Raw genomic sequence first — 25922 nt, 5'->3', positions numbered from 1 at the left:
GTAACCAATTCTCCCAACTTGTACTTCAGTTAAATTTTGATTTTGGGATCAAGATTTGTAACTCTGGCAAAGTTTCCATGGTATCCAGGCACAGAAATGTTTTCTTGATCATGTTGCTTATTAATTTCAAGAGTTAGCAGGGAGTCAAATAGAAAGTTGAATCTAAACCTGTAAAACTAGTTCTGAGAGGTTTTGTTCCTAGGAACTAAAAGAGAACCTAAAACCTCTCTGCTGTCTCAAACTCCAATCAAGACCTCCAAACCAAAAATCAGGTCAAAAAGAGTGATTCAAGGTAGTTCTTTTTAATAATCAGGTGGTAAGGCAGAGCCTTCCCCTTCAAGCATGGCCAGCTGCAGAGCAGGAGAGGGGTCTTGCAAATACTTGCAAAGAAGAGGAAACCAACAGGTACAGCTCGTCTCCCCTTTGCAATCAGTGGTGGCAGCACAAGAAACAAATGGCGGTGTGTGTGTGTGTGTTTACAGAAGGGGCAAAGAATTTCAGGGGATGACCTTTGTCCCAAATGCTAGATTTTCGAAAGATAAATAATGATATATTTTACACTAACCTTTCCATCCCAAACATATACAGTATTCTCTGAAGAACATAATTGATTTTGGTAGTGTTGATTTTCAAAGATGCATGCTTAGAATTGTTGCCTTATTTTAATTCCCAGTTTGTGATTCAGCATTGGAGAAGTAGATGGGGGGCAACCTACTTGGTTAGGGAGAAGTTGCCCCTTCCTCTCCCCCCAACATCACTCCCGATCCCAGTGCTCCCCCGCCGGGTAGCCCGAGTACAAAACCCAGGCTAAAAGTGAGGTAGGAAGATGCACATGCACCTCCTACCTCACTGCCTGATTGTGTCGATGAGAGGCCTGCTAGCAGCTCCTTTGGGGCTGCTGTCAACCATACTCACCATAGAGCCAGCGGGCAGGAGAGGCCCAGCAGCTGGGAGATATCCCAGTGCACTGCATTGCTTACATGGTGCATTGTGAGATACCAAGCGGCCAGATTTTGCTCCACCCACCGCTCATTCACCACACCATTGGCTGTCCCGCCACTTGTGTGGGTGCGTGAGCGGTGGAGCCATGGTCTGGCTCTGGATTGTGTGGGGAAAGGTAGGTAGTGTCTTGCCTTCCCCGCATCCCTCCCCAGCCCCAGAGGTTGTGTGAACGACATTCTTTTTCCAAGAACTTACTGGAGAAAAATGTGGGATTCTGAGATTGTTCATTCTCCCATTCTGCATTTGACTTGAAGAAGACACTGCTCATCTTAAAAGAGAAAGGAAGAAAAAGAGCTAACGTAGTCTAACTAATATGGAGGCTAGTTTATCGTTTCTAAAATCCTTTCCCAAAGGATCCGAGTGCGATTTCCAGACAAAAAGCTATGCAAGCTCAGGATCATAATCTTAAGCTTGTCCTCAAGTCGGAGAACTCCAAAATGAAATGGGCTAAAGTGGAGCTCGCTAACAGAGAAGTTCCGTCTTTGTTTCTGTGGCAATGAGGCCCATCTCCATAGAGAGAAAATATTCTTCACTAGTGTGTGTGTGAGAGAGAAAATGTAACAAGCCCTGAACAATTTCAAGCGAATAAAATTATGTTTGCTGTTCCTTCAAACTACACTAAATTTATGTTTGCAGTTCCTTTCTACTGTGGAAAGTATGTTTATCGTTCCTTCCTTAGAAGGACTTATTCTCTGTTACTCTTGAGTATAGATGTGTGAAACGTTTCGGGTACAAAACGATCTGTACCCGAATCTACGTGTTTCGGGCGATTTGTGCACAAAACAAATGCACGTCCCCTGCAAGTCCCAAAAGATTTGGCTCCAAAACAAATCACCCGAATTTCAGAGCCGAAGGTTTTGTTGTTTTGGACCTCAATTTTGTGGCAATCTCCGTGTAGTCTTCATTTTGTGTTTGGCGTCTATTTGAATTTCCCACCTTTCCAAGCTTCAGATCAGTGAACAAAAGCATGTGCTGATCTGCTGATGATTCCCTCCTGGTTTCAGATTGGCTCTTTTGGCTCTTGCCACTCCTGACTGACCCCACATTGGCCAGGGGAAGGGTCGAAGAAGAGGTAAGGGTGGGGGGAGTCCAAGGAGGGATTTTCAATTAGATTTAAAGAGGCAGCACCCACCATTCTGCCTTTCTGCCTCATGGGAGGAGAGAGAGAGAAAGAGAGCTTTGCTTTGCCTTGCCATGCCTATTGCCTTCTGCTTTGCCAGCCTGAGCCCAGCTTGCATTGCTACCCAGCCTGCCCCTGCTGGCTACTGCATGCCAGCCTGGGAATGGATTATCTGCTGCATTGCTTGTTTTTTGTTCCTGAGAAGAAGAGAATTCTTTTTTCACCCCCTTCCTGCTGCTGAGAGAATCACTGCCTGCCTGTGCCTGCTGTGTCTGTGCCAGCCACCAGCCCCAGCTGCTGTGGCCACCGGCCACCTGGCCAACTACCCCTGGCCCCCATATTTTCCAGGAATTTGCCCCCCCCACACCAAATAATGGGGATTTCAGCAGCCCCATAACTCCACTTGTGGGGCACTCGGGTGAATTCTCTGGTAGCAAATGAGTGTGGATTCATTGTTTGTCATTGAAAATGAATCCACTCTCATTTGCTACCAGAGAATCTACTCTCAGAACACCTCAGAAACAACAAAACCCAGTACCCCATAGGCTTGTGGGTATGGGTGTGGTTGGCACCTTATGTGCACTACACCACCACTCGCTCTAGGCCACCCCGGTGACCCCCAAGTGGAGTTATGGGGCTGCTGAAATCCCCATTATTTCCTATGGGGGGGAAGCTTAACGATGTGCAAACTTCACAAATTCTTTAAAAATCACCCCTTTCACCAATTCCTTTGAAATATGGATGGTAGGAGGCACCCATTGGGGCACCACTGCCTGACCCACTCTTCTGCCCCCCCAAACCCCCTTTCTGCCCTGAATCTGCCCCAAAGTCATGCCAACTTCAAAATTCCTTTAAAAAATAGCCCTTTGCCCAATTCCTTTGAAATCTGGGTGGTAGCTTCCTTGCACCCATTGGGCACTACCATGCACCACAACCCACTCTGAGCCACCCTGGTGCCACCCTACCCGGAAGTTATAACTAAGGCTGCTGAAATCCCCATTATTCCCTATGGAAAAAAGCTTAAAGATACGTAAACTTCAAAAATCATTTAAAAATCAGCCCTTTGCCCAATTCCTTTGAAATATGGGTAGAAGCTTCCTTGCACCTTTTGGGCACTACCACCCACCACACCCCACTCTGGGCCACCACAGTGCCCTCCACGTGTAGCTATAAGGTTGTTGAAATCCCCATTATTCCCTATGGGAAAAATCTTAAAGATGCATAAACTTCAAAAATTCTTTTAAAATCATCTCTTTGCCAAATTTCTTTGAAATTTGGGTGGTAGCTTTCACCCACTGGGCACTACCACCACCACCCCACTCTTTTGGCCCCTGGACACTTTTTTTTATCCGAATCGATTCAGAAAATTCAGGTACATTTTGAATCTGGGGTGATTCGGGGTGTGTGTGTGTGTGTCAGATTTGAGCCCCAAACAAATCGGGAGTGTTTTGATTCAGGTACAAATCAAAATGAAAAAAATCTATATGTGCACATCCCTACTCGGGAGGACAGGGCTAGAACCAATGCATTGAAATGACAAGGAAGCAGATTCCGACTAGACTTTAGGAAGAACTCCCTAAGAGCTAGGCAACTGGGAAACAGTCTGCCTTGCATAGTAATAGGCTCTCCTTCATTACAAGTTCTCAAACAGAGGCTGTATGGTCATTTGTTAGGGGTCATGGTGGCAACACCGAGGTTAGAGCCAGCAAGGGGCAACTTTAAAAGACATGAGACAGCAGCAGAGTGCGGGCAGAGGAAGGGTGGCAGCAGCAGGCAGGTAGGGTGACACTCATGGGGTGGGGAAGCAGGGGTCTGCACTCACTACCCCATAGGACACTCACTATCTGAGCTCCCTGCTTCATGAGATCCTGGCAGCTAGGCCCTAACTTCTGTGCACATCACTTACTTGCCTATCACTTGTAGGCATGTGTTCTCTCTCCAAATGAAATGCAGAGAAAGATCCTGAGCACAGACAAAAGCATGGATAGGCTCCACGCACACAGAGCCAATCAGTGATGAGAGGATGGAGGCAGAACCTATGGGTGTGATTCTGATTACGCCCCACCCGCTGCAGCATATGAAAAACAATGTTAATTTGGATTTATTAACGGGGCTTGAAAAGTAAAAATAACAGTTGGGGAATTTGTTATAGTAGTGAAACTAAAGGATTACTATGGTGATGAAAATAAGGACTAGGACATAACAACTAGATATATCAATATGAAGAAAATATTTACATGAGAGCAAATGTGGATGTTTTAGTATAACTATGTTGAAAGATGAACTGGAAGTCACATTGGTATACAGAAAACTAATGAAAAATAAAGTAATAGAAAAACCAAAAAATAAATCATTTTCTGAAAACACTGTTTTATTTTTTGTGTCAGTTGTTTGGGAGGAAAATATGCTATTCCACAGTTCCCACAATTTGTGACACAAAGCAGCTTACAACAGCATAAAACCTACAACAATAGTAAAACTATTAACAAACAACAAGCTAAAATTAAAACAGCAAAGCCATATCATGAAGCTGCATTTCACAGCAGGATCAAAGCAATCAGACCAGAAGCTAAATTGCAAGCATGAGTCTGACAGCACCTCAAAAGAGCTTCCAAGCAGCTGAGCTGTTTCCATGCCATTTTCTGGAACCCGTGTTTGCCAAGACAACAGGGAATGCTCAGAGAGGGGGAGTGGCAGAGAAGAGGGAGGAAGGCTGAACCCCTCCTTCACCTTTTATCCCCTACAACCCCCCTCCAGCCAGGCTCATCCAGTTTCAGAGTTCAGCTGGGGAGGGGGGAATTACCAAGTGTTGTGGAGGGGGCTTTGCAGTGGTGAATGAACAGAGAGGGGAAGGCATAAGCTTCACCATCATCACCTTGCCTGACTACTCTCCCCTTCAGAAGACTCACACAGTGTTACAAAGGGAACATGAGGCTGGGGGACCCCATGTTTCTCCAGCATCTAGTTTGGTCTGTAAATTACTACGTGGATCAGATAAGCGGAATCAGAGACAGGAAATCCAGATTAATGCAAACCAGAACTGAGTACAATTTCCAGTTGTAAGTAAGATTTCTCAAGCATTTCAAACATGGGATGACATTTTAACTGTGTGTGGGTCATACACCATCAGCTGTGTGGGGGCCATCCACATATATTAAGTGGTTTAACCATTACTCCTTCTTACCCAGGGAAATGTAGTTTTCTGAGGAAGCTAGACATCTCTAACAGAGAATTCCCAACACTCACAATCCCCAGGATTCTTTGAGATGAGCCATGATACATTAGCATAAAACCGCGATAGGTTTGTAATGTAGATATATAGTGTCTGTGTGAGCGAGAAAGAGATTTTAAAGCACCAGTTTTGGCATCTACATACAGTAAATACCCCTTTCAGAGATGACACACAGATATTTTCTCAGGTTTGGATAATAGCAATAGATTTTTGTCACATTACAGAGTTAATGAACTCAGCTTTGCTAGGAGGATTTATCACCAATTACTGTTCTCGTGGGTTGTCACCATGCTTCTCTGATATACTTTTAAGCTTTACCCATAATTTTACCTATAATTTTCACTCGAGGCACAAATGACCAGGCTCAAACTATTATACTCCGGACACATTATGCGAAGATCCACCTCCCTTGATAAGTCCATACTGCTGGGGAAAGCTGAAGGAAAGAGAAGAAGATGACCAGCAGCAAGGTGGATGGACTCGATTATGACAGCAATGAATGCACCACTGAGAGACCTTAGAGGCCAAGCTGAAGACAGATCATCCTAGAAAGAGTCTATCTATATGGTCACTAAGAGTCTACACCAACTTGACGGCACTTAATCAATCAATCAGTAATTATCACAGAATAGAGCCTTGTTCACATGTAATGTTCTATACTTGTGAAATCTGGGTAAAGTGTGTGCAAGTACAGATCTGTACACAGGTACTGTGCAATTATTCATGAATTATGTTGAGTGCAGGTACAGTAGGTCATTTCTTCTTTGTACTAACCATTTGAGGGATCTGTACCTAGGTACACTTTTAAAATGAATGCAGTTACAGACATTCACACAAAAATGTACCTTTGCACAGACATCTAAACATAGGTACAACATAAAGGGCCGGTTCAGATGAAATATGGAGCCGCAGGTCCTGTGGACCAGTGGTTCTGCCTGCCCCCCGCCCCCCAGTCTCCCCTCTGCGTTCAAACCTACTGCAATCTCACTGACCTGCAGCCACTGAGACTGCAGAAAGGCGAGGAGCTTCTTGTGCAGGCTTCCTTATTTCCTAAAGGACAGTCCACGCGGCCAATAGGAGCCAGAGCAAGGGTGGAGCTACCTCCCTCAACACCGGTTGGAGGCAAAGGCAAAGTCAAACTGCACTCCCAGATCGGACATAATGAAGACATCATCGGCAGGTCCTTTTTGTCTTTTAACTACAGTTCCCTGGGTTCAGATGTTTGGCTAGCAAAGCCAGAGGTGAATGGACCTCCAATTTAGTGTTTGGTCTGAATCTTGCCAATGTCTGAATCTGGTTTATACCTCTTGCATTTCCTGGCCAACTGATTTCAACGTGTACATTTTTTTCTCTAGGTGTGTGTGTGTGTGTGTGTGTGTGTGTGTGTGTACACCTGTATATTGTGTATATTGTGTGTTCGTACACCTGTATATTGAGGATTGTACTTCATGTATCTAATAAAGTGGATTGTAGTTAATAAAAGCTTTTGCATTTGTTAGTATTTTATATACTACAAGACTTTTTGTTGTTGCTGCTGCAAGAGACTTACCATGGCCACCTCTCTGGAAATACAGATTTTATGTTCCTATGACTGCTTCAAATAGACAAAAAGGTCACCCTTGGTAGAGCTGAATTCACCTTGAGCTAAGGTATAGTGTACCCTGGTTCGAATCCAGCAAAGCACTTACGCATGTGCTTAAACTAAGCATATACTTCAATGGGATTATTCACAGGCATAATATTAATAATCATACTTGAGTGCTTTGCTGGGCTGGGGCCAGATTGTTCACCTCTTTGCTCATCACTGTCCCCTGTATCTCACAGCAGCCCCTTCACCTGAAATAAAGGTGAGTACTCAGGGAGAAATGAAAGAATCAATTCACCTAGCTCTATAATACAACCCTAGCAGGACTAGAAATGGCATCTACTGAAGAGCCAAGTAGCAATATGTTCTCAATAGTCAAGGACAGGATAAGAGAACAAGGATGCCATCTTTATTTCTAAATACAGAATGAAATTGAGGTCAGCACAATGCTGTGACTTCTGCTGAAATTCAGCCAGGACCCTTCACTCTTCTTACAGAGTGTTGTTTTTAATAACAACAAGTGGTCAGAACTTGGGCAAAGGTCACTTCTAGCACAGGGTTGGTACAAGGATTCTGACAGGTGCACTGGCCATATACCCAGCTGGGATGCCAACTCCATAACTCATGTCCAGTCGGAACACCTTGAGCTTGCAACACAATGTCACAGCCTCTCCGAATCTCAATGGCACTGCTTGCCTTGTTCAGAGTAAACACCTTTGCAGTGCTTGGAGTTTGAGTGCTTTGCAGTGCTCCCCAATCCTTCTACTAAAAAGAAATACCAATGCAGAGGATAGAGAGATGTTCTTCAGAGTCTTAGGACACATCTGCAATGCAAACTTGTGTCAGTTTTATACCAGTTTACTATCCTGGGCACTTTCCAGATTTAGACCCTGCAATGGGGTCACGACCTATCTCCCAAGTGTGTTTCCGCACTTCCTTTGTTGTGACACCGAAGTCCCTACGCTGACAGCAGGGTGCTGTTCACATTTCTGATGTCTTGTTTCAGATTTAATCGCTGCGATTTATTGCTATAACATATGACCAGTGTATAAATGTTGCTGTATTTTCCGCTTGTTAGTTTTCGAGAGACTGTTCCCCCTGCTGGGCGCTTTGCTATTTACATTTTGATGCGATTTGCCTGAACTGAAGCATTTTGCCGCTGTTGGGCAGGTAATCTGGAAAGTACCCTGGCTTCACTCAAAGACTCCTGGGAAACACAAGGTGCTAATATTCTGTTATGAGATCCCTAGCATCTTCTTGCTGAACTACACTGTGGTGTCAGAGTGTGGGATCTTGACCAGAGAATCTCAGGTTCAATTCCATGCTCAACCACGATACTCACTGGGTGGTCTGGAGCCAGACACTATCTATCAGCCCAACTTACTTCACAGTGTTGTGTTGGGCAGAACAAATAAGGGGGCAGGAGAAAGACTTTGAGCTCTGTGGAGAAAGGGTGGAATTAAACAAGCGTAGATTTGCAATCTAGATACAACTTTGGGTTTTATTGGGGCTAAAAATGCCTTGTCAAGAAGCATTATGCTACATGCACTATATTGGATGATGCCAGCTTGATAAGAGTTTGCAATGCAGATCTGCCCTAAGACTCTTGGAGGAGTAGTGCTTTTACTTTAACTTCCCAACATACAGACAGGCTCAATCCATTCAAGAGACAAAATGAGGGAATTTCCTTTTATAGTAGCTTGGGCACATCTACCCCCAGCCAAGTCTCAGTACAACACCTGTTAAATCATCACCCTTACTCTCAAGTGAATAAGAAGTCCTGCTCTTCTGGTGGGTTTGTCCTACAACACTTCAAAAAGCACGAGGGTATCACAGCATTCTATGATGAGTGGGGCAAGAGTGTGGCATTCTTTTAAATTTCATCTGTTAGGCCACACTCCAGTCATTAACAAGTTGGAAGGCTACAGGAATTGATGGAATAGCTACAGAAATATGGCAAGCAACAGAAGAAGAATCAGTCAAGGCTCTAACCAAACTATGCCAGCAAATCTGGAGAACGACACAATGTCCAACAGATTGGAAGAGATCAGTCTACGTACCCATACCAAAGAAAGGAGACGCAACAGATTGTGCAAACCATTGCACAATTTCACATGCTGAGCAAAATAGTGCTCAGGATCATCCAACGCAGATTAGAGCCCTATGTGGAAAGGAAAATGCCGGATGTTCAAGCTGGTTTCAGAAAAAGCCAAAGAACAAGAGAAATCATTGCTGATACACGCTGCATAATTGAGAAAGCTAAAGAATACCCCAGGGAAGTCAATATGTGATTTATTGACTACAGAAAAGCCTTAGATTGTGTCAACCATGTCAAGTTGTGGAATATCCTTAGGAAAATGGGTGTCCCAGAACATCTCACTGTTCTCATGAGAAACTTTTACACAGGTCAGGAAGCCACAGTCCAGATGGAACATGGTGAAACAGACTGGTTCCAGATTGGCAAAGGAGTAAAACAAGGCAGTATACTTCCTCCGTATTTATTCAGTTAATATGCTGAACATATACTGTACTGAGAGAAGCTGGATTGGAAGAAGATGAGCGTGGTTTTAAAGTTGAAGGAAGAAACATCAATAACTTGCGCTACACTGATGACACCACTCTGATAGCTGAGAATGTGGATGATCTGCAAGCTATCTGCAAGTAATGAAAGTCAAGGAGCACAGTGGAAAAAATGGGACTATGACTAAATGTAAAGAAAACTATACTAATGACAATAGGTACAGCAACTAGCCTCAGAACTGACAATGAAGACATTGGAGTGGTGGATAGGTTCTGCCTTTTAGGATCAACCATCAACAGTAAAGGATCCAGCAGTCAAGAAATATGCCTAGCACTTGGTAGGGTTGCAATGAAAGCCTTAGAAAGGATATTTAGATGCCATGACATGTCTACACCTACAAAGATTAGAATAATTCGGACAATGGTTTTCCCCATAATGCTCTATGGATGAGAAAGCTGGACTTTGAAGAAGCAAGATAGAAAAGGTATTGATGCTTTTGAACTTTGGTGCTGGAGAAGACTTTTGAGGATGCCATGGACAGTCAGGAAAACAAACAAATGGAGCACAGAACAAATCAATACAGAATTTTCACTCGAGGCACAAATGACCAGGCACAAACTATCATAGTTTGGACACATTTTGCGAAAACCCAGGTCCCTTGAGAAGTCCATAATGCTGGGGAAAGTTGAAGGAAAGATAAGAAGACGATGACCAGCCGCAAGGTAGATGGATTCAATTGTGACACCACTGAGAGACCTTAAAAGCCAAGTTGAAGTCAGATCATCCTGGAGAAAATCTACCTATGTGGTTGCTAAGAGTTGACACCGACTTGACGGTACTTAATCAATCCATCCATCCGGCCACAAGCAAGGAGTGGTGGCCCATTCTACTTTGGCAGAGGGAATTCTGACTCCTGAGGATGTGGACAAGTTGCTTTAGATTGTACACCCTACCACCTGCCAGATGAAATAAACCCATGTTCAACTTAGTTTATTTCATATGGCAGTTGTACTATCAGAAAGGGCTGGCAAATATTCTAAATACTTCTCTGAGAGAGGACAGGATGCCTCCTTGCCTTAAGGAGACTATCATTACACCATACTTGAAGAAACTTTCATTGGATCCCCCGGAGTTAGCCAATTATTGACCCATCTTCAATCTTCCATGTTTGGGCAAGGTTGAGTGGCTGGTAACCTCTCAGCTCTAGGTAGTCTTGGCAGAAACATATTATATAGACCCATTTAAAACTGACTTTCAGGTGGACCTTGGAGTTGAGACTGCCTTGGTCAGTCTCTTGGATTATCTCCAACTGGGTATTGACAGAGGGAGTGTGACTCTGCTGATCCTTTTGAATTTCTCAGCAGCTTTCAGTACCATCGACCATAGTATCCTTCTGGGTTGCCTGAGTGAGTTGGGATTGGGTGGCACTGTTTTACTGTGGTTCTATTCCTACCTCTCTTGTAGACTCCAGATGGTGTGGCTTGGAGACTGTTGCTCTGGAAAGCAAGAGTTAATGCATCACCATCTACCAGGCTCTGTACTGTCTCCAATGCTTTTTAACATCTACATGAAACTGTTGGGAGAGATCGTCAGGAGATTTGGTGTCATCAATATGCTGATGACACCCAAATCTATTTCTCTGTATCAACCTCATCAGGAAATGGCATAACTTCTCTAAATGTCTGCCTGGAGGTGGTAATGGGCTGGATGAGGGTTAACAAACTAAAGTTGAATCCAAATAAGATGGAGATGCTGATTGTGAGGGAGTCAGGAATTGCGAGATGGTTTAGATCTGCCTGTATTGGATGAAGTTACACTCCCCCAGAAAGAACAAGTACATAGCCTGGGAGTGCTCCTGGGAGTACTCCCCTGCAACTGGTACTCAGAGGCATTCTGCCTCTGTGTATTCCGTACCTGCGAGCTGGTGCAAATACCAGGCTAGTGCAAAATGAGGCTTGCAACTGCAAATTACCCCACACTGCCCTCAAAAGTCAAACTCAAAAAGTCGAAATAAATTAATATATCCAAAGTGGACAGGAAAGGATTCTCTCTCTACCATTTTCCCTCTTTGTTTAATTGGCAGAACAGTTGCTGTGACAGTTGCACAGAACAGTGTAAGTTGCTAAACACTAATAATAAATAGGATATGTAGAAGCCACCTGGATTTAGAGTATATGGGCACCTTCCTACATCCCCACTCCCACCCCCAGAATATCTCGACTCAATGGCACACTTTACCTTTATTGGTCCATCAGAGTTGCTTGAATTTAAATAATAAATGCTATCCCACCTTTCAGCCCAAGTGTGTTCTCATGGCAGCTAACGTGAAAACGTTTAACACATGTAAAATAAGACAATCAACAGAATAAAGCAGGCATAAAACATAGCAACTGGGGACGCCTTGCTAACTCAGTAAAGAGGCACCTTTGAAAATGGTGCTCCCTTCGATGTAGCAGAGGGAAACTGTTCCTGTTCAAGCCTGCATAATGTCCTTCCCAGTGGCTATTGCTGGTGTCTCTTTTGGACTTCATTTTAGATTATGTGAGCCCCTTTGGGACTTTCTTACACATCCCTCTCATTTTTGCATCCCTTTTGCTATGTAAATTGCTTTGTGACCTTTTTCTTTAATTGAAAAGCAGCACATAAATATTCTTAATACTAATTACCTACATCCAGACTAGTGTTGCATTTAGGGTAATGCTGTTGGACTAGCACACAGATGGAGAATGATGACAAGGAGCCCCAAAAGGAATGCCTGTTCCAGATTAGTTGCAACTAGTAGCACTAATACAAAAGTGTCGACACACTGCAAAATGTGTTGCAATGCGTCTCCGAGAAGATCTTCCAGTAGTGATTGTGCAACATTGCAGAGTAAGGGGCATCATTAGGGGCTGGTCCATGGGCAAGGGCACCCAAGGAATCGCTCAGAGCCCTGGATCTCATCAGCCACCTTCCTCCTTCCTCCATGATGACCTCTTCCAGAAAGGAAGTGCAGCAGTAGAGGCATCTGCACAGAGCAGGTAGAGAGAGCTCCTAGCCTTACCCAGCTCTCTGCTGCTTCCACCTTCACAGGCCCAGTCTTATAATATTACAGAGGGTTTTTTAAAAAATGTAATTCTTCTTGAGGGACATGGTTGAGTTTAATTATCAAAAGAGGGGCTGTGGGTCCAGACCCTGGATCTTTTAAGTACCTAACAATGTCTCCATTGCAGAGTACTACAGCTTTGTGTAGCTCTATGACCATAAGTGCACACAATTACTTTCACTGTGTCATTGCAACACAGGTCTGGATGACAGCTAATAATTATAACAATGCCACAATCAACCAGATATTAAGATGTTATTTGCCTGGTGCTGGAAAGATAGAAGAGTAGGCACTGGGCGAGTCTCCCTTGGGAGGGCATTCTACAGACAGGGCACAATCGCCAAAAAGAACCTTCCCCAAGTCACCACCTGTCTAACTTCTGAAGGCAGAGATTCCCAGAGGTGGTCTTGGAAGATATTAATATATGGGCAGGTTCATGTGACAGAATGTAGCTATGTGACATGCAAACTGAGAAAACAGAATAAAAAGAACAATAAGCTGTGGATAAGCCTCTAGATGTTACCAATTTGCTTTTCATAAAGTAGACCATCCTTAGAGGGCCTTTTTAAGATTCTGAGAAGCCTGGCGGCAGAATGTTCATCTGAGCAAACCACCACCACCACTTTCTTGTCTCTGGCTGACATTCTGCACAACATTATGCACACGGTGGAATGTAATGTTTGCACAGTTGTGCAAGCATGAAAATGCACAAATGGAGTTGTGCAACAGTACAGCCATTATATGCAGTGGTTGCACTTGTGCAATTCCGTTTGCAACATTTCTGCACTTGCCCACAGGGATGCAACTATAATAGGGCAAGGGGAGACAGTTGTCTGGGGGCCCACTGGCTTTGGGGGCCCCCAGAGGCAAGTCACATGACTGACTCCCCCAGCTGCGCACCTGCCCAGGCTTCCTTCAGTTGTATTCACCCTCCGAAACTGATGTGAGTGTTAAGACCTGGAGCTACCTGAACAGCATGTCTTTCTATAGTACCATTTAATGAACTTGCATCGTCCACAATTTACAAAACCTTTAAAAAAATAGTTTAGGATGATGTTCTATTGTGGCACATAGGTTATATATATTTACTATGCTTTTTGTTACCACTATTCAGCCTCATTTAAGTTTTCTTTACTTCATGACCTGAGCTTCAGTGGGGGTGTGGGGGTGTTTAAAATCTTGTCTCTGAGCCCACTCCAACCTTGCTACGCCCCTGCTTGCACAACAGTGCTCTTACACAACTGTGCCAATGTTAGATTCCATCATGTGCATAACATTGCACAATAAGTCAGCCACTGCATCTTGTGCCAGTGTAATAACCCAAGATAGGGAAATAATTCTTTAACATGGAGTTGAAACAATAAAATGAATGAATGAAAACAATCCATGTGGTCATTTCAAATACTGAAACACACTTTGGAAGAGGGCCCTCCATGTATGGGCCTTGGGGTGATTGCCCCCTACCTCCCTTTCAAAAGGCCCTGTATCTTTATCTCACTTTCCACCAATGCACTCACTTGCCCATCTTCTTTTGCATTTGTAATACAACCCAACAGACCAGATGAAGGTATTTCTCAGGGGAACTGTGAAGAGCAAGCTGTTCTCTGAAGCATGCTCCTGGGGTACTTCCATGCAGTTGACTGGGGCTTGCCTCTGCAGAATACGCGAGGACTGAATAAGCCACTCTGTTTTATTTTAGTTTTTAGTGGAAGTGTTTTGAGAGCATGGGAAATATTATTTATTTATTTATTTATTTAACATATTTTATACTGCCCAAAACTTACATCTCTGGGCAGTTTACAACAAAACAAAAAACAGAAAGTAAAACATTAGTTAAAACAAAAACAAAAATTTTAAAACATTACCATTAAATTTTTTTAAATAATATTTTAAAACAGCATTAAAACAATATTAATTAAAAGCCTGGGTGAACAGATGTGTCTTTAAAGACTTCTTAAAAGCTGTCAGAGATGGGGAGGCTCTTATTTCACTAGGGAGCGCATTCCAAAGCCTTGGGGCAATAGAGAAGGCCAGTCCCTGAGTGGCCACCAAATGAGCCGGTGGCAAATGCAGACAGACCTCTCCAGACAATCTCAGTGGGCGGTGGGGTTCATGACGAAGAAGACGTTCTCTTAAATATCCAGGGCCCAAGCTGTTTAGGGCTTTATAGGTTATAACCAACACCTTGTATTTTGCCTAGAAACGTATCAGCAGCCAGTGTAGCTCCTTCAATAAAGGAGTTATATGGTCTCTCCTAGATGCCCCAGAGACCAACCTGGCTGCCGCATTCTGGAACAACTGTAGTTTCCGGACTACATACAAGGGCAGCCCCACATAGAGCGCATTGCAGTAATCCAGTCTGAAGGTTACCAGCATATGTATCACTGTTTTGATATTGTCACATATGACAATAATTGAATATAAAGTTACTTTTGTTTAACTAGTGAAAGGCTTGAGGCCTACAGTCTTTTGTTGAATTTCAGTGATTATCAAAGATATGATGGAAGAATGTGGCCACTACATGACTGAGGGGAGAGGGAAGAAGACTGGAACTGCAAATTGTAAGACAGTCAAGAACGGGGTTGGGGGCAAAACGAAGCCTGAAGATAAACTGCCAAAGGAAAGTATTAAGTCAGCAATCAGGACTGATGGATATCCATGCTGGAACCAAGCTGTTCTGCTTGTCTCTACATCTGGAAGATGATACTGGGAGAAGAACTGATCTTGAGGTAGCAAGCATGAGACTTGATGTGTGAGCACTGCAAGATATTCCCCTCAGGGGATGGAGCCGCTCTGGGAAGAGCATCTAGGTTCCAAGCTCCCTCCCTGGCAGCATCTCCAAGATAGGGCTGAGAGAGACTCCTGCCTGCAACCTTGGAGAAGCCACTGCCAGTCTGTATAGATAATACTGAGCTAGATGGACCAATGGTCTGACTCAGTATATGGCAGCTTCCTCTGTTCCTACATCCGGATGGATGTCCTTCCAAGCAGGCCTGTAACTAGCCTCAAAAGATTTTTTTTGGAGCGGATTGCAGAAGTCAGGAGAGGCAGATTATAAAATGTTCAGTGAAAACAGTCAGTGAGGCCAGGGAGGAAAGATAATTTTTTGGTGTGGCAGGTACACACCATGCCACCAGCTGGCTACAGGCCTGCTTCCAAGCCTCAGCACAAAAGACTGAACAAGAGTTCCAGAGGTTCCAAGCGTGAACCAACGGTCTCAGTCCCAAGACATTTTACTGGAAAGCCAAGAGATACAAGTGCTGCTACGCTACAAGGGAATGAGACAGACTCCAAAGAATCCTTTGAGTGTAACAACTGCAGGCAGGTGCATGATGGGGTCATCCTTTGATTGCTGAGGCCCTGGATGTCTGAATCCATTTCCCCCATCACTATCCTTTTAAAGCCATGGTGGCTTCAACACACAGCACCAGTTCCACCAGCTCTTTTTCCCCCTCCACAAGAAATATGGAGTGTGCAGCTGGGTTGATATGGTTATCTGTGTCTGCTATATAGTTTTTCTGCATGCTGTTGATTCCCCCCCCTCCCTGTTAGTACTTTTTAAAAGTGTATTAAAAAGAGGGACAAAATATAGCCTCTTTAATCCATATTTCCTAAAGCCCTCTAAATAAGCATCACATAAGTACTTATTTAGGAAAATTATTTAAAAGGGAGATTACAGGCCGAATGGATTGAACAGTCGATGCTGCTGTGCTAAGGGTGGTCAGTCTAAGGTATTTCAAACCGAGGACCCCTCGTTAGACCAGACAGAGGTTGGAAACAAATTCAGGTGACTTTTCAAGTATAAGCAAATGTTTACTTGCATCTCTACTCACCAGGAGTATGGAAGCAGTTAGTAGCCCTAATCCTGATATCATGGAAATCAGAGGGAAGTTTGCTGTTTACAAGAAATGGAAACATAGTATTTAACATTTGAAGAGTTCCAGGGAGCTAAAAAAAAAAGTCTAAATTAGACTAAAAGTCTCTTTAGCAGGAGAACTCAAAAACTGGCACCCTCCAGAAGGACTGATGACATCATGGGAACCCAGAAATCTCTCCTGCTACATTTTGCAGCATTTATTTTCCCAGTCAATTGTGTCACCTCATTCACCTTGTCACAGCTCCCAACATTTCATATGCAAGGTTCTGTTTGCAGGGAATGTTTTATGAGCTTGTTATGATTTAAAACACAAACACCTGTCGGCAGCCATCATCATTTTTATGCTGCTGTTGTAAGTCTGCATTTACCATTGCACTGTGGAGCAGTGTGAATTGCCAATAAGTGCATGAAGAAAGATGGGTGAGAGGGAGCAAAGCCTAGAGGGGTAAAACAAAGTTTTAAGAGTAACTTTTCAAGATAACCTCTCAGGACACAGTCCTCCAGGAGATTATTCTATGCAAGCTCCATTGAAATGAGTGGGAACTCTACAAGAGGCTTCCTTCAATGGAGCTTGTGCAGGAGAATTTCCTAGAAGATAAGCCTTCAGTCTCTGGTAGTGGTGGTTGTTTTGAGAATATGCTACCTAATCTAGAGACTGCTTAATATCAGTCTCCTTTTCCTCTCACTATCCATTTTAAGCCATGGCAGGTGGCAATGATGGACAGAGTTGACTTATTTGTAAGCCAAACCTCTCCTCTCCCCCCCCCAATGGAAATTTTACAAACCCCGTGACTTGAGCAAGGAATGAAATTTCCTTACGGTACTTTATATAGCATGATGCAGCCAACATTAAGCACTGTTAAATGATTTCAGCGGGAAAGATGTGCAGCCCAATCCTATGCAGGATTACACAGAAGAAAGAACTACGAGAGTTCAATATTTACTCCCAAGTAAGCATAGATAGGATTGTAGCCTGAAGCTTATGTTCAGCTCTCCCACTGATATTAAAAAGACATAAAGACTTAAGCGCTTCAGTTGAGTACTGTCACAGCTGCTATTATAATAAGTTATCCACAAAAGTGTCCAAACCTAAGAAAATACAAATGAACACAGGGGGAAACTCTGCAGAGTCAAATGGGACACACATAATGATGATTTACATGAGCAAAGCACAGAAGAGAACTGAGTCTCTAGAAAAGCAGAGAAGCAGTACTGGGTGACACCAGCAAAAGGGGCGGGGGGGGGGCCACAAAAGAGATGTAGTGAACTTCTGGGTGGGTGACCTGTGTCCCACATTAGATTACTGAAACAGAAAAGGGGTGGGGGGCAACTACTTTTCTGAGGGGGTGCTTGCCCCCCCCTTTGGAGCTGCCCTTGCAGAGGAGAAGAGAAAATGGGAAAATCTCCTGCTGTCATTCATCCATGTGAAGACAAGAATACATCCAGAGGGGAAGATGGTGATGCATGACCCCGCCCCATAGGAAGCTACTTCGGTTTATACCTCCATAGCTGGTCCCTCTCTTCCTTGACACTTCCCTCTTCCCCTCCCCCCACAAAGTCTCTTTCTCCATCACTTCTCATCTCTGTCTCAGCTAGGGTCTCCCTCTCCTATTTCACCTCCTGGGGACCCTGGATGGGGGCAAACAGCATTTCCAAAACTCCCTTCTGGCAAATTCTGCAAGTGGGTATCTTCTGTAATAGATGATGGTGATGATGATGATGATGATAATGAAAAAACAACAACAATAATTTCCTTCTCCTTTCGCTTCTCCAGCAGCAACAGTTGGAGACGGGAAAAGCATTATCAGTACCGATTAGAACGCAAAGCTGTAATGGTTTGGAGAGAAATGCCAGTGGCTGAGAAGCAACGTGGAGGGACAGAGAGGAAAAACATTTGTCACCAGGACAAGCCTCCCTCCCTTCAGGGCTCCAGCTCAGACACGCAAAAAAGGGGGGGAAATGCAGCTTAAAAAGGTCGCATATGGATTAACCAAAAATAAATGCAAAGTGTCCTGCCTCATGCGATGTTACGCAAGGTGCTAGATGGGGATGTGAATACTGACACTCGGAGATTAAAGGGGAAGGAAGGGGAGAGCAGGCATATAAGACGTCCCTTCCCTCCCGTAATGTTTCATTGAAATGCATCCAAACAGGGTCCAGAGGATGGACCGGAGCTAATTTCATCCCCGAACAGTGTGAGGAAAGCGGGGGGGGGGAGGGAGTGGAGCAAGAGGGTGGGAGGAAGAGGTCTAGAAACGGGGAGCAAGACGCAGACCCCCAAAAAGTTATTCTTTCGGGGTTCACAACTTGGGAAAGCGCTCCAGCTCCGGGATTGCAAGCAACGGACGAGCCAGCTCGAGTCCCCTGGTCTAAAGGCGTGACATTGGCGGGAGACGGAGCTGCTAGAATGAGCGCCTCTTTCCTGATCTCCTACGTGAGGAGGTTCTTGCTGAGGAGGAGGAGGAGGTAAACAAAGCCGGGCTACTTACTAGAGGGTGACTGCTGTGGCGGGCTGCATCCCCTGCTCTCCAAGGCAGGTCGGAGCTCCTCACGAGCTTGGGAGGAAGGTGATCTTGGTGGTCCCCCGCCCCATGCGGTGCCCAGTTCTCTCTCCCGGCTGGCTGGGTGAGGAAAAATCAGAGCGACCCTAAACTCCTTCAGCGCGTCCTCCTTCCCTCTGGCACCACGGAGGCAGACTGGTGGCGCGAAGGGCTGCCTGGATGTTGTCAGAAGCGCATCCTTCACTCAGAGGGGGGCCCGAGGGATCCCGACTGCTGGGGAGGCAGGGCAGGAGTGGGGGAGAGATCCAACTTGGGCAACCACCGGAGGCTAGGAAGGCGGGAGGGGGGGCACGTCTTCCGTCGGGAATCGCCCTTGGAGGAGGCGAAGGGGCTGCGCGCTCTGGATGCCAGCAAGAGGAGTCTCCTTCCCCCACCCTTCATCTCCCTCCCCAGCTGCCATCCATCTCCCCGGCCAAGGTGGAGGCGGCAAGCGGGACAGCAGAGAGGATCTTAGACAGCAAGAGAGCACAGGGCGCTGGCAGAAAGACCGGGCAGATGTCCTCCGCTTCGTGTGGGGTTGCCTGCGCCTGGCCTGCCATCCCCTCCCCTCTAACCCTGCCTGAACCTCCCTGCAACTTGGCGCCTAGGCTCTCCGCCAGTCCCAGGGAGGGGACAGGTGGCTCCGATTAAAGCTGCTGCCTTACTCCGTCTGCGCGGGCTGCGCTCCCAGTTTTGGAGGAGGAGGACGACTGGAAGGGGCCGCCGTCCGAGGAGCTTTGGCTTGCTCTCTCCCGCGGGCTTTTGCCCTCTGCTGATCTTTGCACTTCTCCTCTCCCCGCAAGTCAGAAGGACCAGGAAGAACAGGCAGCGCAATCCCACCCTAAATCTCGCTTCTAAAAAGCCAAGAGCCGCGTACGCCCTGAAAAGGCATCTAGGGCTCTGATGTGTACTATTGTACAAGGATCCAGCTGCCAGACGCTCACAAGAGTGCCAAGCGAGCAGCTCCAGAGGGTGAAAGCGCGACTGGAGTGGGGGTAGTAGACGGCGAGAGCGACCCCAGTGTGGAGAAGCCCCAACCTAGTCAGTGGAGTGCCCGTGATACCCTAGAACCGCTCTGCAGGGCGCTCCCGGCTCCAAGCCGCCCACCTCCTGCATCTCCTTTCTCCCCAAGCTCCGGCAGGCAGGAGCCCTACTCTGCCCTTCGGCTGTCTATTTCCCCTCCTTCTCCCCGCTGCCATCCTCTGCTCCCCGCGCATCTGCCCACACGTCTTAGCTCCCCAACCAGAGCTTGGCGTCCCACCAAGGTCCTCTTCCACAGCCTGTCCCTTTAAGATCGCTCGGACCCTCGCCCTTAAGGAGTGCGACGGGGGTGGGGCTTCAAAGGGGAGGGGTAGTCCCCCTTCTGCTACGCACGCGGAGGGGAGGGGGTGAGAAGAGGAGGAGAGCAGCAAAGCCTTTGGAGTCAGAAGCCTCCAGCTGTCGCCTGGACCCAGGCAGGGCTAAAGGTCATGTGACCGGCCGGTTTTTAATTTGTAGAATGCGCGGGGGATCTAGACGCGGGCGAGAAAGAAGAAACATCAGTGTGTGGGGGAGAGTGCTTAGTGAAACCGTCCCTTTAGGTAGAGGCTGTATCACCCTCCGTTTGTTGGCAAGAAAAACGGGAAAGTCATCAGCCGGCAGGAGAATCTGTCCTCTATCTTGTGGGCTCTTCTGAAGCTTTACCTTTCGCATGGATGGAGAGATGCTGTGTGGCAACCCAGCACACACTCCCAGCGTTCACATGCTGAGGACTAGTACCATAAACTTAAACAAATGTTTGTGTCATCATCACCTTCCTGCATTTAAAGGCTGTAAGAGGGATAGAGTTTGACTAGCTCCAAAGTTGTTGTCTCAAGTGCCTTTACCATCTCCCCTGGTGGTACTTTCCAGCCTCCTACCCTCCTCATCAGCCACTCTTTCCTTTCCACCCACGCAATCCAGTTGCTCTGGCAGGGATGATGATGGCCCTCCTCTAACCAATATGGAGGTAAACATGGCCAGAGCCCAGAACCATTGACTGTATATTCTGGTCTGCTCAAATGTAAGCCCTCCTCCTCCTGTTCATATAAGAAGAAGAAGAAGAAGAAAGAAAAACAAGTCAAAATAATCGACATAGCAATACCAGAGGATAGCAGAATAGAAGAAAAAGAAATAGAAAAAAACACCAAATACAAAGATCTACAAATGGAAATTGAAAGGCTGTGGCAGAAGAAGACCAAAATAATCCCAGTGGTCATTGGCACCCTAGGTGCAGTCCCAAAAGACCTTGAAGAGCACCTCAACACCATAGAGAGCCAGCGTGGTGTGGTGGTTAGAGTGCTGGCCTAGGACCGGGGAGACCCGAGTTCAAATCCCCATTCAGCCATGGAGCTAGCTGGGTGACTCTGGGCCAGTCACTTCTCTCTCAGCCTAACCTACTTCACAGGGTTGTTGTGAAAGAGAAACTCAAGTATGTAGTACACCGCTCTGGGCTCCTTGGAGGAAGAGCAGGATATAAATGTAAAAATAATAATAATAAAATAATAATAATAATAGGGGCCACAGAAATCACCATTAGCCAATTACAAAAAGCAGCTTTACTGGGAACAGCCTATATTCTGCGACGATATCTATAACAACTAACAATAAAATTCAGCCATCCCAGGTCCTTGGGAAGGACTCGATGTCTGGATAAAACAAACCAGTCAATAACACCTGTCTGACTGTGTAAACAAGAAATAATAATAATAATAACAATAACTATTATTATTATTATTATTTTATTTCATTATTTATCAATTCGATTTCTATACTGCCCTTCCAAAAATGGCTCAGGACGGCTTACACAGAGAAATAATAAATAAATAAGATGGATCCCTGTCCCCAAAGGGCTCACAATCTAAAAAGAAACACAAGATAAGACACCAGCAACAGTCACTGGAGGGATGCTGTGCTGTGGGTGGACAGGGCCAGTTACTCTCCCCCTCCTAAATAAAGAGAATCACCATGTTAAAAAGGTGCCTCTTTGCCCAGTTAGCAGGGGTAATGATAATACACTTTTTAGTTTGTCTTTCTTTTTAACGGGAGAGTGAGTTCCTAGACCTCATGGATTTCAGATAATAAATCTTGTGAGATGCTGATGGAAAGTGACTAAATGTTTAATGCAAGATGTCAAAAGCAAGCTACAGCTTGGCTCAACATGACGACTCCTGAGGTGTTTGTAGAATAATTGACTATGGGGGCAAGATGGCAAGACAATAGCAACATTTACTCATGACTTTCTACCAGCCACTAGCCACCATCATCTTGGCCTACACATTGCTTTTCCCCTTACACAAATATCTGAGTCCCCAGGCTGGTTCAGTCCATGACTGGTTCAGTCTATGGCAGTATGCTATGGAAGTATCAGAAGTCTTTTTATACCACAGGCAAACAATCAAGGTGCGATGCTTTAGAGGCATAGGCTTGATCGCTAGTGTAGTTGCCTGGCTGTGGCACCTCATAAACTTATATTTAATAAACAGTATAACTATTTAGACCCAAGATGCTCGAGATGAGTATTCTCTGCTAGAGGGAATGTTACGGCCTCCACATATTCTTTTCTAGGAGCCCATTAATTGTTTTTGTCACCAAAAAATATTCTTTTTAGCTCTGACTTAGTCATGACTTTTCAAAACCTGTGTATAGTTAGTGGCTTATTAACCTCAGAAATGCCTCTGAGCAACCTGTGTTTCTCTAGTCTTTTCCAGCTGTTAAGGCTATATTACAAAGGAAATACCAAGCAATCAGGCAATTCCCCTTAAAGCAGGACACAATGAACTATACACACACATACCCCGCCCTGCCTCCTGGCATAGAAGAAGAAACCTGTATCTTAAGTATATTTAACAAAGAAAATCATTTCAAAAAAGACCCAAAATTACAAATACATGTTTAAAATATGTATGTATTGTTTAAAATACCATGGGCCAGGGTTCAAAGCTTAAGAAAAAGGGTTTGTGTGATATCAGATTGCTATCTAATGCCCAGTTCCAAGTGCTTTTGCCTTGCAGTTTCACAAAAGCGCCACTGAAAATTATTTGTTTTGAAACTAGAGTCTTGATTGGAAGGCATTGGTTACTTGCTGCTGCTGGTTTTGTTTTTTTGTTTTGTTTTTAAATAAGCTTTTTTATCCTGCCCTTCTTTCAAGGAGATAAGGGCAGCATACATGGCTGTGCAGTTTGGAAATGTCTTTTGGGCGATAGGGACAAAGCCAAAAAGTAGCTCCCCGCCCACCCAAATATCAGACAACCCTCAGAATCATAGTTCTTTTAAATATGCATCAGAGGCATAGCTAGGATTGAACAAGAGGCAACAAATGTCCCTAGGCCCCTAAGGCATGGTGGGCGAGGGGTTGCTAGCTGGGTGAAAGCTCACTCTTTGCTCTCTCCCTCCTGCCCTTCTGGAGAAGAAGGGGGGCAGGGGCCCATTTCCACATCTTTTAAAAATAAACTTGTTTGCTGATCATTACGGAGAGAACACATGATGCATACGAATAGCTTCCACATTTATAGGTGCAGATTTGTCACAAGGAATAGTGTGGTGAGGGCAATCCCCTCGTTATGCCTGTACTTACTGACTAGATGCTGCTCACACAGTACTCATGGAGAGAGCAAGAACAGTTCAAGTGGCCAAATGCAAACCCGGCCACCACGAGAACGTCCTTTTAGAGACCACCACAGTAGCAGTGCTGTGCAGTCGAGTTGAACAGTTACATTTGATAACCTTCCCTAAGGTGTCATGGCACCTTCAAGCCTCTTTTGGACTTGGTGTACAAATCTGTGAACATCTCTAATGCAGGACAGAAAGTGTGGCTGGGGAGGGGAGCCAGTTTTTAGTGTGTACTTAATCCAATGTAGGTTTTGCATTTGAATTACAGATGGGGAAAAATGCAAAAACCTTCATTCACTGGTGAACAGTGAAGCAGGGAGCGGGGGGGGGGGGGAGAGATGCCATAACCAGGATGGAGAGGCAAAGTGCCAAACAGAGGTTCAAGGGTATGCGGGGAAGAGCCAGAGGAAACCCCCTCTCCCTCCCACCAAGTTACAAATGAGTTGTCTACTCCTCACTACTCCCCAGGAGAAGTTGTAGCATCAATGGACTGACTAAAGACACTGTACCACAGTGAAACAGATATATGTTGGAATCTGCCAGCCATGGCACAAAAAAGCACTAAGAAAATGGCCTATTCAATAGTCTGATGGCACAATGGATGAAGCAAAAGAAAGGAGTTGACCTGAGCAGCATCTGGGTGGGATGGGAGGATGCCGGGGAGCAATATGTAAGGCATCTTTGAATAAAGAATGGAATATTAAAAGAAATGAGTTATTAGCTAATAAACTGAATGCTACTTGTTCCAAAAAATAGTGGCAGAATCTCAAAGGAGGGAGGCCTCCGCATGCCCTGCAACTAACATGTCTACTAGAGCTGCATTGGCTGCTGCTGAAAGGTGGCAAGAAATGAGAGGAATGTTTAAGTTACACTTTGTACCTTTCACATCAGGAACATTTCATCGAATGGGGCAACCTGATGCCAACACAGCTCCTGGCATCAAGAGGATATTGGGACAGTGATTACACCAGCAATTGCAGTGATCTGTGGTGTGGACCTCATGGCTGTGGTTGTGCTTCAGCACACAGCCAGTATGACACCAACCCTGAATGGATGTTTGTGCAAACAGAGTACAGCCTCAGACATCTAGCTAGTGGGCCCTGAAAATCCCTAAAGATAGACCACATTCATTCCCTGTATCATCTCCCTTTTAGAGAACACCCCGTCCCCAGCTATATATGTGGGAAGAGAAGGGGATCAGCGCATCATTGTGACACTCCTGGGACTGGAGGGGTATCGCAAGTTTCACTTTGTGCTTCAAACGGAGAGAATGAGGGAGTTTATTACTGCACAGCTAAATAGCTATATATAACTCTGGCTGTTAAGGGTGCCTATCTTTAGCACTGTAGACCAAAACTTCAGTCCCTGGCATGGTGACAGGTGTCCTATTGATGCCAACAGGAAATGGGATTGCTGAGCAACTGATCTGGACCTGCAGTGAGCTACTGGGAGAGGCCGGCACAATATCTGCATTCCTGAATTCCAGACCTTTGCTGAGACTAGAAGTTCCTAAAGTGTGATGCTCAGATTCAGGAAACCTGAGTAGATTTTCCAGCTTGAGCCTAGATATCTTCGGAGCAAAGTCACACAGATTAATATCTGTGCAATCATAAGTTTTCTAATGAGATAATCTGTTCACTGTTTGGTGTGTAAATTAGAGTAGAGCTTTCTGACGGCTAGCTCGAACAGCCTCAGGCAAGTCTTGTGGCTGAATCTGAAATTTCAGTTTGCAGCACTTCAATTTCTTTGTTGTAGAATGTGAACATTTCCCCTACAGAATTCATAAAGGCCTGGTTCTGAATTCAGCCAAACAAAACTCAAATATGAAATCAAGGAAGCCATGCAACAGAAAATACACCTGCAAACCTGTCCCAAGGAAAAATTCTTCCCAGCCCTCTAATATGGAAATCCGTTTGGTTCAAGTTACTGTTACTGTAGAATGAGTGACGTGAATGTGGAGTTCCAGGAAGTCGCAAGCCAATCCACTAAGATGAACAAACCTGCAAAAGACACCCCTTTGTATGTCCTCAAATGGTGAAGGTGCAAAGGGACCAATGTGACTTGTTTGGAATTCTGAATGCCAGAGTGGCTGAATCGGACTGGAAGAGCAGTTAACAAGTTTACTGTTAACAGTATTCATATACTATGTTTATTACTATTATTGCTGTTTTTCATAGATCTATGGTACTCAGTTTGAAGCTGGGGAAAATAATTGAAAAGCTCGCACACTTCTCAAGTCAATTACATCCAATTGCCTTTTTTTGAAATTGATTTTATTAATAGTGTTCTTACTGTGTTGTTATTTATTGCATATCTGAATCACTTGCAAAT

General features: G+C 45.0%; 1 protein-coding gene across 1 annotated transcript in view; it reads right to left on the bottom strand.

Annotated features, from left to right (window-relative positions):
• The window catches only part of GRIN2C (glutamate ionotropic receptor NMDA type subunit 2C), a 123595-nt gene extending 103341 nt beyond the window's left edge, over window positions 1–20254 (bottom strand). Inside the window, exon 1 of the mRNA XM_053291083.1 lies at window positions 18912–20254. The gene's annotated coding sequence lies outside the window, so the exon portion shown is untranslated. The remainder of the gene's footprint in view (window positions 1–18911) is intronic.
• Window positions 20255–25922: the final 5668 nt, after the last annotated feature.

The sequence above is a fragment of the Hemicordylus capensis genome, chromosome 2, assembly GCF_027244095.1.
Source record: "Hemicordylus capensis ecotype Gifberg chromosome 2, rHemCap1.1.pri, whole genome shotgun sequence".
In the NCBI taxonomy this organism is placed as follows: domain Eukaryota; kingdom Metazoa; phylum Chordata; class Lepidosauria; order Squamata; family Cordylidae; genus Hemicordylus; species Hemicordylus capensis.
The sequence above is the reverse complement of the archived record's forward strand: the minus strand, read 5'-3'. Positions and strand labels throughout refer to the sequence as shown.